At 35.8% G+C, this 15576-nt stretch overlaps 1 pseudogene; it reads left to right on the forward strand.

The window, feature by feature from the left end:
- Positions 1–14846, forward strand: part of LOC132508580 (centrosomal protein of 78 kDa-like) — a 59210-nt pseudogene extending 44364 nt beyond the window's left edge.
- The last annotated feature ends 730 nt before the right edge of the window (positions 14847–15576 follow it).

Below are 15576 nucleotides of genomic sequence, written 5' to 3' on the forward strand. Positions count from 1 at the left end.
TTTAGTCTCCATGTGTTTGTATTTTTTACAGTTTTTTTCCTGTAATTGATCTCTAGTCTCATAGCATTGTGGTCGGAAAAGATACTTGATACAATTTCAGTTTTCTTAAATTTACCAAGGCTTGATTTGTGACCCAATATATGATGTATCCTGGGGAATGTTCCATGTGTACTTTAGAAGAAAGTGCATTCTGTTGTTTTGGTTGGAATGCCCTATAAATATCACTTAAGTCCATCTTGTTTAATGTGTCATTTGAAGCTTGTGTTTCCTTATTTATTTACATTTTGGATGATCTGGCCATTGGTGAAAGGTGTTAAAGTCCCCTACTATTATTGTGTTACTGTTGATTTTCCCTTTTATGGCTGTTACATTTGCCTTAAGTATTGAGGTGCTCCTATGTTGGTTGCATAAATATTTACAATTGTTCTATCTTCTTCTTGGATTGATCCCTTGATCAGTTTGTAGTATCCTTCTTTGTCTCTTGTAATAGTCTTTATATTAAAGTCTATTTTGCCTGAGAATTGCTACTCCAGCTTTCTTTTGACTTGAATTTGTATGGAATAACTTTTTCCATCCCCTCACTTTCAGTCTGTGTGTGTCCCTAGGTCTGAAGTGGGTCTCTTGTAGACAGCATATATACAGGTCTTTTTTGTGTACCCATCCAGCCAGTCTGTGTGTTTTGGTTGGATAACTTAATACATTTACATTTAAGGTAATTATTGATATGTATGTTCTTAGTACCATTTTCTTAATTGTTTCGGGTTCGTTATTGTAGGTCTTTTCCTTATTTTGTGTTTCCCTCCTAGAGAAATTCCTTTAGCATTTGTTGTGAATCTGGTTTGGTGTTGCTGAGTTCTCTTCACTCTTGTTTGTCTGTAAAGGTTTTAATTTCTCCGTTGAATCTGAATGAGATCCTTGCTGGGTAGTGTAATCTTGGTTGTAGGATGTAGGTTCCCTTTCATCACTTTAAATATGTCTTGCCACTCCCTTCTGTCTTGCAGAGTTTCTGCTGAGAGATCAGCTGTTAAGCTTATGGGGATTCTCTTGTATGTTTATTTTTTGCTTTTCCCTTGCTGCTTTTAATATTTTATCTTTGTATTTAATTTTTGATAGTTTGATTAATATGTGTCTTGGCATGTTTCTCCTTGGGTTTATCCTGTATGGGACTCTCTGCACTTCCTGGACTTGATTGACTGTTTTCTTTCCCATATTAGGGAAGTTTTTGACTGTAATCTCTTCTTATATTTTCTCAGACCCTTTCTTTTCCTCTTCTTCTTCTTGGACCCTTATACTTCGAATGTTGGTGCATTTAATATTGAGTCATAGGCCTCTAAGACTGTCTTCATTTCTTTTCATTCTTTTTTCTTTATTCTTCTCTTCTGCATTTATTTCCACTATTCTATCCACTATTTCCACTATTCTATCTTCCAGCTCACTTATCCATTCGTCTGCCTCATTTTTTCTGCTATTGATTCCTTCTACAGTGTTTTTAATTTCACTTATTGTGTTGTTCATCATTGTTTGTTTGCTCTTTATTTCTTCTATGTCCTTGTTAAATGTTTCTTGTATTTTCTGTTCTATTTCCAAGATTTTGGATCATCTTTACTATCATTACTCTGAATTATTTTTCAGGTAGACTGCCTATTTCCTCTTCATTTGTTTGATCTGTTGGGTTTTTACCTTGCTCCTTCATCTGTTGCATATTTCTCTGTCTTCTCATTTTGTTTAACTTAACGTGCAGGCTCAGCGGCCATGGCTTATGGACCCAGCCACTCTGTGGCATGTGGGATCTTCCCAGACCGGGGCATGAACCCATGCCCCCTGCATCGGCAGGCAGACTCTCAACCACTGCGCCACCAGGGAAGCCCTGGGGTCTCCTTTTTGCAAGGCTGCACATTCATCATTCCTCTTATTTCTGGTGTCTGCCCCCAGTGGGTGAGGTTGGTTCAGTGGCTTGTGTAGGCTTCCTGGCGAGGGGAATGGTGCCCATGTTCTGGTGGGTTGGGCTGGATCTTGTCCCTCTGGTTGGCAGGGCCATGTCTGGTGGTGTTTTGGGGTGTCTGTGAACTTAGTATGACTTTAGGCAGCCTCTCTGCTAATGGGTGGTGGTGTGCTCCTGTCTTGCTAGTTGTTTGGCATGGGGCATGCAGCACTGGAGCTTGCTGTCCATTGGGTGGAGCTGCATCTTAGTGTTAAGACGGAGATCTCTGGGGACCCGTCACCGATTAATATTACATGAATCACCAGAGACCTCTTGGTGAGGTCTCTGGTGATCCATGAGTCTGTCTGGTGTCCTGGACTCGGCTCTCTTGCTTCACTGGCTCAGGCCCAACACCCAGCCGGAGTACCAAGACCTTGTCAGATGCAAGGCATAGAAGAAAAGGAAAATAAAATAAAATAAAACCAAACAGAGAGAACTCCAAAACAAATGGTAAAAACAAAACTAAACAGAGAAAGTCACACAAAGAAACATACATATACACACTCACAAAAAGAAGAAAAAAAAAAAAAGTACAGACTGAACCCCAAGAGAAATGGTAAAAGCAAAACATAAAATCACACAAAGAAACATACACACACACGCTCACAAAACGAAAAAAAAACGAACAGACAGAACCCCAAGACAAATGGTAAAAGCAAAATTAAATGGCAAAATCACAGAAAGAAATACACACACACACTCAGAAAAAAGAGAAAAAAAAAAAAAAAAGGAAGAGAGCAACCAAACCAATAAATAAACCCACATATGAAAACAGACACTAAAAACTAAACTAAACTAAACATAAAACCGAAAACAAATCAAATGCAGAAAGCAAACCCCAAGTCTACAGTTTCCCCCAAAGTCCACTGCCTCAACTTTGGGAACAGTGATTGTCTATTCAGGTATTACACACATGCAGTGTTTACCAAGCTGATTGTAGGGATTTAACCCGCTGTTCCTGAGGCTGCACAGAGAGATTTCCCTTTCTCTTCTTTGTTCGCACAGCTCCTGGGGTTCAGCATTGGTTTTGGCCCCACCTCTGCATGTAGGCCACCCTCAGGCGTCTGTTCCCAACCAGACAGGAGGGGGTTAAAGCAGTGGCTGATTAGGGCTCTCTTGCTCACTCAGGCCAGGGAGAGGGAAGGATATGGTAGTCACAATTGGAATGCGGGGCATGCCTGTGGTGGCAGAGCCCAGCATGACGTTGCAATGTTCAACTCCCAGGGAAGTTGACCCTGGACGACAGGACCCTGGCAGTGGTGTGCTGCACAGGCTCACACAAGGTGTGGGTAGTGACCTGCGTTTGCACACAGTATCTTTGGGGGCAGCATTCGCAGCAGTAGCGGTCTGTGCCTGCCTCTGGGGTCTGAGATGATAGCCACTGCTTGTTCCCATCTCTGGAGCTTGCTTAGGTGGTGCTCTGCTGCCTGTGGGTACACAGAGCAGGAAGCCCCTCTCCTTGTGTACCCCGCAACAATGGTCTCTTGCTTCTCCTGCACGTCCAGACTTTTCCCAGACTCCCTCCCAGCTAGCTGTGGTGCATTAGACCCCTTCAGGCTGTCTTCATGAAGCCAACCCCAGTCCTCTCTTTGGGGTCTGCCCTATGAAGCCCGATCCTCAACTTCCAGCCCCCACCTGCCCCAGCAGGTGAGCAGAAAACAGTGTCAGATGGTGAGTACTGGTTGGCACCATTCCTCTATGCAGGAATCTCTCAGCTTTGCCCTCCGCACCCCTGTAGCTGCACTCTCCTCTGTGGCTCCAAAGCTTCCCCCACTACGCTCCCTACCAGTGAGAGGGATTCCTTGTGTGTGGAAACGTTTCCCCCTTCACAGCTCCCTCCCATAGGTGCAGGTCCCATCCCTATTCTTTTGTTTCTTTTTCTTTTGCCTTACCCACATATGTGGGGATTTTCTTGCCTTTTTGGAAGTCTGAGGTCTTCTGCCAGTGTTCAGTAGGTGTTCTGTAGGAGTTATTCCACATGTAGATGTATTTTTGATGTATTTGTGGGGAGGAAGTTGATCTTCACGTCTTACTCCTCTGCCATCTTGTAGGTCTATATAAATGTTTTCTTAAGCCCAGTTTATCACTGATACAGTCATCTTCCTTCTGTCTCCCTCTACCTCTTTTCTCTTTTATCCTTCCTTATTTCTTCTTTTTCTCTTTTTTCCTTTCATTTTGGCATTGGTTTCATTTTTACCATTTAGGGATTTTAATACAAAGTTCAATTTTAGAGTTAAGAAGAGAATGCAGTGATAAAGTAGTATTAGTAGTAGTAGTAACTGTAACAAGTGGCAGTAACAGCAGCAGGATCAACGTTATTATCATCTTCATTATCACCATGATAATTTTCACCTTAACTCATGCAAATGTTGCCTGATTTTAAATACCAGCATTGTGTTTACCTAAGTGTGTAGTGAAATTCTCTTCCTTAATTTATGAAAATGTCATCATAGAATAAAAAGACACAATGGCAGAATTTGGAATAAATACGTATCCTTATAGAAGAGTAGGAAATTAAATACAGTAAGAATTGTTATATTTTTAAAGCTTTGGTGAGAGACCAAAAGAACTTAATATTGTACGTTAGATTTTTGGAATATTAGGGGATTTAATATAACTTAATTTTTCTGGTACTTCATTTGAAATAGTTCTGCTTCTTCAGCATAGTAGAAATTGATTAACTAGAAATACAGCTTGTCCTGATTCTTTACTAAATTCCACATCATATAAGTTTAAAGTTATACAGACTTAAAGTCATACATTAAGTTGATGGGTAATTTAAAATTAGAAAAAAGGCATGTTCAAAATATTGACTTATTTGTAACTATTTTTCTCTGCTTCTCATGTTCACTTTAAATATATCAAATGAAGTGCTCACATAGTAATAGAGACAGTCAGGGTCTAAATGAATAGATAAAAATTTCAGAATAAATACGAGAATTAATATCTCAAGCCCCCACCAAAATTTCTTGTTTGAAAATATATTATGACAGATAGGATATATTCAAGATGTAGGAAATACTTAAGATGCATTTGTGGAAATATATTCAAGGGAAATTAATAAATATGAAATAAACAGGAAAATATTTTATAGGGTATCTCTGCTTGAAGACTGAACTGTATTCTCTCCTAGAAAATTCTAGATATCAACTAACAGGTTAGTCAGAGATTTAAAGTGTCATTTAAAAATTAATGATATATAACAAAGATTTCATTTTAGGGTTTAAAATTATAATGTTAAAATATTATTTGAGGATGTGTAGATACATACAAAAATTAAAATAATTTTAATAATTTAATTTCAATAATTATCAGGCATTCTTCCCAAATTAATACTATTTTCTGAAAACAGAGGTTATAATTTTGCCTTTTTTCTTGCTGAAAAAATAGTACAGTTTTCCCCTATTATCTGAAAGTAGAGGGTTCCAATGAAAATTTTCATTAGTAGAAATGATATAAGGGAAAGAAGCAATTAACTTTTTTTCATAAAAGCTAAACTCCTCTTTGGATTTCTTTCCATTAGTGAAAACAGATACCAATGTAGTTCTTTTGTAAAAGTAAAGTGGCATAAATTGAACTTTAGAAGAGTGGGGCATACCTTTATTCCATACTCTTTTTCTCCCATTCACATGGATATTTTTCTGTGAAATGAGTCTCTTGATCCAAAGAACTATGAACCAAAGAGACAATCTGTCCCACCCACACATAATGTATTTTAATGGAACAGAGAGAACATTCTAATCAATGCTTGTCTCTTTAGTTTCCTTTAATTGAGATGAGTACCAGCCATTTTCATTTTCTTCCATGATAATGAATTTTAAAGAGTCCAAGCCAGTTGTTTGTCAAAATGCTCTCCATATTGTTTGTTTGTTTTCTCACAATTAGATTCAAGTTAAACATAGTTGGAAAGGATGAAACATAGGTGATTATTAGCTAAGGTTTTATTACCAGGTGATAGATGAAAAGTCTTAAGATGCTGATCACTATTTACATGTGCTGCTCTTTTTTGTCAGGTGTCAATGCTTGGGGCAATGATCTCTGACCAGAACTGGAATAGGGTCATTTGAAATATTTGGTAGGCAGATTAATAATGACTCTCCTTCCCCCACCTCCCCACCCACATTTCCATCCTCTGGTTATTCCATCAAACACTAATGTAGGTAATTCTGTGAAGGTACTTTGCAGATGGAGTTAAGGTTACTAAGTGACTTTAAGAAGAAGTTGACTATTCTGAATTATTTGGGAGGGCCCAATCTCACGAGCCTTTAAAAGGAGTGTAATGAACAAGTGAAAAAAGTATTTCACCATGTTAAGTGTTAGCAAGGGTATGTCGCTTAGATTCAGAGCAACATTCCCAAGTTAGCATAATCAGTCAGTTTTCTTAAGGTTAATATGTGTTAAAAGGGTACATCCCACATTGTTATGGGTTTCCTCCTACCTAGATACCACTCTTTGCTCTCAGATATGAGAAATCCATTTAATACCCCATGGTTTCCCAAGATTATTATAAATAGACATCAACCTTGCCTGCTCCTATATCTTTTGCTGCTATAAACTCACTAATTTCCCTGTGTCATTCTCTAGAATTCATGTGTACCCATGTATAAACATGGTTTACACTCTCTCTCTCTCTCTCTATATATATATATATATTTATATATATATATAATTAAAATATATGTTAATAATATCTTAATTTAACGATATATTAGAATCCAGATATTTTCTAGCCCTGTCTACCAAGAAAACCTAGAAGCAATGACACTGTAGTAGCAATGAACACACCCAGCATTCAAATTTTGCTTTCTATTAAAAAGAGCCAGCTCTTTGCAGAAATGGTTGATTCTAGGGCTGGGATAGAAAATATACAACAGGATCCACTTGTATACTTTGTCTTATGCTTTTAGCAAAGGGAAAAGCGATTGAAGGAATTTGACCAGATAAAAAAAATCTGATTTATGCTTGAATAAAATTACTCTGGTTCTTCTGTCAGGGACATAGAATAGGATGCTATTATATTAATGAGGATGACAGAAGATGGTGGAAGTAGGGAGAAGCAGTCAGTTTCTAGATATGTATTGAAAATGAAGTTGGAGTATTCTGATTCATTTGGAGGAGAAATAGAATGTATATCTAAGGGTGGTTTGTGTATGAGAAAGAGGGAAAGAAATTAAATGTAACCCTTACCCAACCTCCAGGGTTTTTTTGGTCTGAGCTACTGAGTATAAGTTTTCAAAAGGTGAGATGGAGAAACACTGTGAGAGAAGAAAATTGGTGGTGGGGGGTGAAAGATCAGAAAATCAGTTGTGTGCATGTTTATTTAGATCCATCTTTTGCCTTCTATGTAGAATTACACATTGGCTGTGAATCTATATTTAAGTGCAGAAATCTGGACTAAAGATATAAATCTGGGGATCATCTGCCTATTTCTCATATTTAACTTTGAGACTGGATCAAATCACCAGGTAAGTGAGTGAATGTACATAGGGTAAAGAATCCCCAGACTTAAACTTAGGGCACTACTAAGTTCACTGTATTTTAGATCCATAGTCCTAAATACAATTCCATCTAAAATATTGTTTTTGCTAAATTGAATTTTAATTATGACCATCACTGCCTTAAAAAAGTGACTTAGAATGGAGATTTTAGGCCCTATGAGGATACAAGTGAAGTTAGATTTTGGGGGCAGAAGTGCTTTAATAACCATTTCCTGAACTTTCTACCAGCTACTAAAATTATTCTGATAATGGCGGAAATTTAATTTGTTACCACAGTGTGTATAGGGGGTTAAAGCACACATTTTGTTATTTTAACTACTCTGTTTTGGCCTATAAATTCATAAAACTTCTGCATTTCATTTCATGACAAATATTTGTCTTAATATAAATTAAAAACTCTCTGTGAATATATACCAGGTTTAGCCTATCTTTAAGTTTGTCTCTCAGATAGCTGTCTAACCCTAGATTTTGAGTGGTTCATCTTCAAATCAAGTGATATAAATAGCTATATGGCTTAATCGTTTAATTTATAGGGTGTGGAATGCTGGAATCATATTCTCTATTACTTAGTTTGGGTACATTTTGCAATCCCATTAAATGTCAATTTCCTAATCTATAAAGTGGATTCAATAATAATACTTACAAGGATAGTGTTAGTTATTAGAGAAAATCTGTTTAAAATGTTTAAATTAATAAGTAATAGCTAGCTATTGTTATCATGTATAACTAACACAATCTCTAACATTACTGAACAAAGGTCATATATTTAAGAAATTCATCATCTCCTTTAGAAAACATCCAGCCCATAGAAAGTACTTAATATGTAGTTATTATTCTGATTATTATTGCCTTTCATTTCAAGGTCAAGAGAAGAAGCTGCTTCCCTGTAATAATTCCATGTAAAATTATTTTAAAAACTTATACTATTATTTCATAGGTACTTTTACTTCCAGGGATTATAAACAATTCCTAAAAATAATTTTCTTTCTTTTATGAAATATTTGGATAGCAAATATCAAACTTTTTGAAAATAATGAATATTTTCTATAGGATATTTTTTATTTCATTTAATTATGTTCTTATACTTAATAATTTATGGATAATTAGAATTGTAATAAAATATTTCACATATGTATTAAGTTTAGTATTTCTTGTGTAGTTATAATTTCTTTAGTTCATTCCATTCTTCAAAATTTGACATATGCTTCTCTGAAACCTGACACTTGCAGACTCATGAAATGGGACAGCTAATTTGAATTTCTGGTAGACACATTCACAAATTCATGTTTAAAATGCTGCTTTGCAAAACTTACCATTCTACCTTTAGCTGAGATCATCTTTTCTCTAAGCACTTTTCAATTTTTTCTGTCCCTTTTGTGTGTTTCAAATTTGGAGTATAAGACTGGTACCCAGGAACTATTTCACATTCATACAATTGATATAGAAAAATAATTTAACATTTTAGGTATATTTTTCTCTGCTGAAAGATACCTATAAATTAAGACATGCTTACTTTTCTGCCTAGCACTGTAACCATCTGCTTAAAAAGTGCTGATTAAATATGATATTTCAGGTCCTTCTTTAAATGAGACACACACATTTCATTTTGGGCTCTACTGAACAATTCTGAATTCCACTCAAAATGACCGTTCAGGTTTGTTCTTTCTGCTCACAGAAATTTGCAAAACTTCCATGTTTTTGAGATGATCTTTCTAGAGAGTATCTAAATGGGGTGAAGTCAACTGCTTGCTAGACCTTACAGGACAGCAGCTATCTACACAGCCTTCTACAGTCCTCCAACACATGGGCTGTCTGGTTTTTAAGCCATTAGATTCATTAGCAGATTCCATTAAGTTCTAGTAGAATAAGAAACTACAACTCCTGTAAATCAGAGCTTGACAAGCTGTAAATACGAGGTGTATGGTGTCTGGGTTAAAGCACAGGCTTTGGAATTCAACAGAACAGGGGCCTCATTGCTTACAGTTTGACCTTGGGACTATTTATGTTCTGGGTCTCATTCTCTCCAATTAAAGAATAGAGATAGTAAAAGCCACCTCACAAATTGTTGGACAGAATAAATAAGCTCATATATGTGTATAGTATCTGATATTCATTAATACCAAGGAAGATAACTATTCTGTGAAATGTGTCATTATTCTTGGGACTAACCTTGTTTTACTACAGGTAATAGAACCATTCAGCTTAGCAACACAACCCCACACAATACGTGAGAAAATCAAAACCAAGAATGTATTTTTGGGGGGAATATCCCTCTTTTTGTAGCTGACCATTCTTCAACCTTTAGGTCCAGCTGCAGGCTAAATTCGTGTTGGGTTTTTTTCCCCTCACTTTTCCTTCTTTTAAAAAAATTGAAGTATAGTTGATTTACAACGTTGTTGTGTTTTAACTCGGGTCTACCTACTGCTCAATCACCATAATCTTGCTCTAGAACTGGGGTGTTGCCACCATTTTCCTGAGGAGAAAAATCATCAAACCTATCAGAGAACACTAGTATCTTGGGTAAGCCAGACCACAGCCTGGGATATTGGAACTTAGCTCTCTGCTCACTTCTATAGTCATGCCAGCTCTCTAATTTGTCACTTTGCTTCTTGGCCTCAGCTGTATCCTTTGACAATGTAGATGGGATTTATAGCCTGGATACACTTGTGGCAAGCACTGTTGGATCACTATCCCATAGCAATCATGCCTTCTTCCTTGCTACCATGATTTTGTTTTTGTTTGTATAACAGTATGCCCAATCTTGGATGTGAACTGTTCCACTTCAGCTAATCATATTCCCTTTTACTAGTTATTGTTTTAGAAAAACCCAGTTTTCACCAATAAGATGTAAGAGGAAGACAACTGAAAGATGTTTAGAACGATTATTTTCCTGATGAAAATGAGAGCTATATAGGGAGAAAACTCTTTGTTTTTTCACCACCTTTTACTGTTTTGAATATTATCATGTGAGGTGATCCAAAACTTGAAGCTGATGCAGTGATCTTTTAAATACTAGGTGACAAACCTGGGGATGGAATTCAAGGCAGTGATGAACAGAGCAGGCAAGAACCCAGGTCCTTGAAGCCGTCACAGATGTGTCAAAGAGCCCCGAGACTGCCCAGTTCTGGGGTTTCTGTTAGTATCATTTTACCAAACTTCAATTGGCTTTCAGCTGTATTTAGCCAGAATATCCTGATTCAAACAATATGCATAGTAATAACTGAGAGTTCATTTTAAAAATTGTATTAGCATTTAAGTGATCTAAACCTTCTTTGCCAAAGGATCCACTAAATCAGAAATTTCCTACTTTTTCATGAACAATTAACTAAGCAAAAAAAGAAAGTCAGCTTGGGACTTATTTCACTTTATTTTAATTTACTTGCTTCTTTTCTTTTTGTAGGGAAGAACATGTATTTATTCCAACAGTCACTTATCATGTCCTCAATATAATGAAGAAGTGCCTGTAAGGAGCAGATAATTGACAAAGAGAGATGAAATTTGCTCATAAATAACTATAATACAGAGCAAATATGATGAATAAGCAATAAAAAAAGTAAGATGTGGTTTATTGAAAGTAGAAAGATTACTACCATTAAGCTATTTCTATACCACATATCCTAAAGAAAGGAAATGAGAATCTTGGAGTAATGCAGAGAATGAAAGTTTTGAAGTGGGAAAAATCTGAGTTTGGTTTACTGCAGCTTACCAGAGGAATGACCCTGCATAAGTTAATTAAAATCTCTGTCTTGAAAATTGCATATTTGTAAAATGATGATAATCACACTTTCTTGAAGTAGATTAAATGATGCATATAAAATCCTTGGAGCATATTTGTCACTCCACGCATTTTAATTTTCTCATTCATTTTGGATGTATAAACCAATGTTTTGATATAAGGAGGGTAATTATATTATAGTTGAATATTGCATTAATATGAATTTTTATTCATTCATTCAATATTTGTTCTTAAAACAACTCTAAAATGTAGGCAATAGAGTTAACATCATCTATAATGTCAGAAAAGTGGATTTAGGTGCTGTTTTGTTTTGTGACAAGTAAACTAAATAAGAACCTATATGGCCTAAAATCCAGTCTCATTTTTGCAATAACCTGGCCCGTGGCCATGAGTGTGCAAGTAACCTCTCCTACCCACACTTAACACTTTATAAACTAGAAATATTCAACTGGATAAACTGTAATTCCCTCAGTAACTCTTTGGCTGCTCAAGTGATGTAGTTTTCAAGAGAACAGAATCTGAGACTCGAAGTTACATACTTTAATTTTGAGTCCAATATTTTTTTGATGGGGAGAACCTCACACTAACTATAAGTGAAGTAATAATTAAATGAATTGGACCATGGCACAAAATAGTTTAAATTCACTTTCCACTTTCAATGTCTCTAAATACATATTAATTACCCTCTGCCATTTACAGTTCCAGATTAAAACAATAATTTACCATCATAGATCAAGTACATTAATTAAAAAATTGATGAGGATAAGAAAAAAGGACTGGACATCCCGGCAGCCATGAGTACAACCAATGTCCAGAACTTAGTTTCAAACACCATTCTCTAACAAAATAAGCCAAAGCTTCTTGGAATACTGGTTGGATTTAGGGCTTTACCAGGAAAAATACAAGATAAGATCAAAGTATCTTATTGTGACAAAAAATATGGACATGATATTTAAAGAACAATGGAAGGACATGTGAAAGGGACACAAGAGTAAAATTGAAAGAGCTTCCAATGGCCAAGAGTGAAATAATTTGAGCAACAAAATTAATAACATTTGTTTTTAATAACATTTATAGTGAAGTGAATTATAACACAAAGTATAAAATAAATATCCATGAATCTACACTGATATAAATAACTGAATAAATAAATAAATATGAGAGAAGAGATCAATCTTCCATAGAGAAGTATTCCAAAAAATTGATGTTGGCAATCCCCCTACAGGCAGTGGTGCTAAATCCTCCCCACTCTCCTAGCACGGGCTGTACTCAGTGACTCGATTTCAAAGACTAAAATATGCAAAGGTTTGTAGAGTGTGAGGATAGAGTAGTGGCTTCCAGTAACTTCATAGTCGAAAAACCTGCCAAACACTACCTGTAATGCAGTGTGGTATCCTGGAAGGGATATAGAAAAGGAACATTAATGGACAAACTAGCAAATGAAGTTCAGAATTTAGTTAAGAGTAATGTGCCAACGTTGGTTAGTTTTAACAACTTCTCCTTAGTAATAAAAGCTGCTAACAAAAGAGTAAACTAGGTGAGGAGTATACAGAAACACTCTGTAAATCTGTCTGTAAATCTACAACTTTGTTAAAATTCAAAGTTTATTAAAACAAAAGGAGAATTGTAATCATCAAATTTATGTCTCATTTTAATTTTTAGGTATATAGATACTGAAAAAGAATTATATTACATAACATATAAAGAAACAGACCTTTTTTATTCAGTTGTTTTATATCTGTTATTTTATCTGTTGTAACTTTAACTGCATAATTACATTTGAAAGGCAACAGTTTTCACACATGCAAAACAGCTTATCACTCCACCAAAATGGCAGTTAAGCTACAACTGGCCTTTGACATACCTTCTGCTTTTAATAAATAACTGCTTTAGGGATGGTTTTGCTCTTTTCTGCTCTAAATGTTTTATGTGTGTGAGGCGGGGGGATTGTAAGTGTTTATATGTATATGTGTGTATGCATTACAATTATCTAAGCATTTTAATTGTCACCTTGGATTTCCTGGTCACTTGTGATGTATCTTAATCTTTTAGCTATGATACATTAACAATTAAAATACTACTGCTGAGAGAATTTATGACATGAATTCTTATTAATGATGTATTTTTCCCTTACCACTATAATTAGTTGAAAGAAAAAATAACACGTCAAAAGTAATCCTCTACAAAATGAAACTTTTTCTAAAGGAAATCTAAATAATTCGTGTAGAGCAAAGGGCTTAGGGAAATGCCCTTAGCCTCTCTCCATTTCTTGTTGTGGTTGGGAGCCCACATGTATCTTGTCCTGGTGTAATTTCATTTTCCTTTCATCCCATGCAGGGACTTCTCCTGGATTGTGTTGTAGGAAGAGGATGCTGTACACTTGCTGTGCCCCTCTTTTTTCCAAGGCATGGATAACAGTGACCTTTCAGGAAGAGGAAGGAGGTAACCTAAGCATGGGCATCAGCTGCTTGGGTGATCACACATCAGTCTTGAGGATGCCAGCTGACCAGCTGTGCTTGCTCACACAGAGTTCATGGGAAATGCAAACTGTGTACCACCATCCAGTTGAAGGAGGGGCAGCTGCTGCCCTCAGGCAGTGGACAAGTCTTCACAGTTAACTTGACTTTTTAAAATTCATAAATTATTTTAAGTATTTGTGCTGCCGTAGACTTAATGAAACATATGGAGTGTTTTGTTATAGAGTCAGGGTTGAATCCTCCCTCCAAAATTACTACTTGTATAAACCATTTAGAATCCCTGAGATTTGGTTATAGTACATGCCACACGGGACCATTCATATGTACCTCACATGGCTATCTTGAAAGTAAAGTGAGATTATACACATATGCATACATGCACACACTCACATGCACACATTTACCATTGCAACTCAAATTTAAGTTGAAATCAGACGGAGTCAAGATCCTGTTAATGATTTTGCAAAGTTTGCCTAAAAGACACCTAAGATATTTACTCTATGAATCATGGAGATGAAGTAGCTTAAGAAAAAGAGGTCATATTTTCAAGGAAGTAAGCATATGGCATAAATGAATTTCCATCCAAAGAGTAAAATAAAGATAATTTCTTCATTGTCTATGATTAGGCATAATTCCTGCCTCCATTCTATCTACTTTAAAGATAATGTAAATCCTATTTTGGGGGGATACTCCTTGGTCTGGATCATGTCAAGTTTGGGGAAATGGAGTGAAGTGGAATAGGGGATGAGTATGTATGTCTATAAAATCATATGTTATTGTTAGTGTATGTGTTGACTCAATCTTTAGGAATATTAACATCTAAAACCTGCTGCTGCTGTAGAGTAATTTTGCAGAGATTCTTTTGTAAGCCAACCTAGCTTCCTCTTTAGGTTCTGCTCTCTCTCCAGTGCTGCTGCCCAGTCTCATCACCCAGACATAATGCTGAAGTCTCTAAAAACTTTTTTATCCTTGTGTATCTAATCTGAGGAATTTCTTTATGGCTTATCACCAATAGAATGAAAATATAGGAGTAATTTTCTTGCTTCTTCAGAGATATTTTCTATGTCCATAAATGCTTTGTCTTATCCTTTATTTCTTAAAATCTTCCTAATTAAAGTTAAGAACTTGGTTCTTTCAAAGACAACAGCTAGAAAGAATGCAGCCTAATTCTTTAGTCTGCCATAAGCCTTTAAGGTAACACCCTGAAGCAGTTACCAGCTTGAGAGTTTACAATGGAATAGAAAAAATGTTTCTAGGGAATGAAAAATACACAAAAACCTAGGTTAATATTTTAGATGTGCATTTCACCTACTTACACATGTAAAACCTTGAAGCAACCATGGAACTAGGAACCTTAAGATGGCTTGCAGACACAGAGAGAGTTAAAGGATGCATTAAGGTAATGGACAACACATTCAAAGAATGTAGATAAACATTGGAATTTCTCAGAGATGCTATGTTCCACAGTACAGATAACTCAAACACGTTTATCCTATATAATAATATCCTGACTTTAGCAGCAGTTTCTACACAAATGTGTCATTTTGGAATAAAAATGAAAACTTCCACCACTTTAATGAAAAATATCAAATTGAAGAAACAAAATTTGGAGAAATAACCAACTTTTCATTTTGTAATTTAGGAGAAGTACAATAAAATCTACTAACATGAAAGAAGAAGGTTGAAGTTCCTGACAGGGACTATAATTAAGCAATAGCATATTATTTTGGTGAAGGGGGAAAAGGAAGAAAATAAACACACGAAGCCTCTGTATATCAAGAAGAATATATATCTATGAGACAAAATAAAATTTACATTGTAAATTACTGGCAGAGGAAGAAGAATGATGTGGCAATTAAATTTAAGGAGTTAAAATGTGTAAAA

The sequence above is a fragment of the Lagenorhynchus albirostris genome, chromosome 18, assembly GCF_949774975.1.
Source record: "Lagenorhynchus albirostris chromosome 18, mLagAlb1.1, whole genome shotgun sequence".
Lineage (NCBI taxonomy): Eukaryota > Metazoa > Chordata > Mammalia > Artiodactyla > Delphinidae > Lagenorhynchus > Lagenorhynchus albirostris.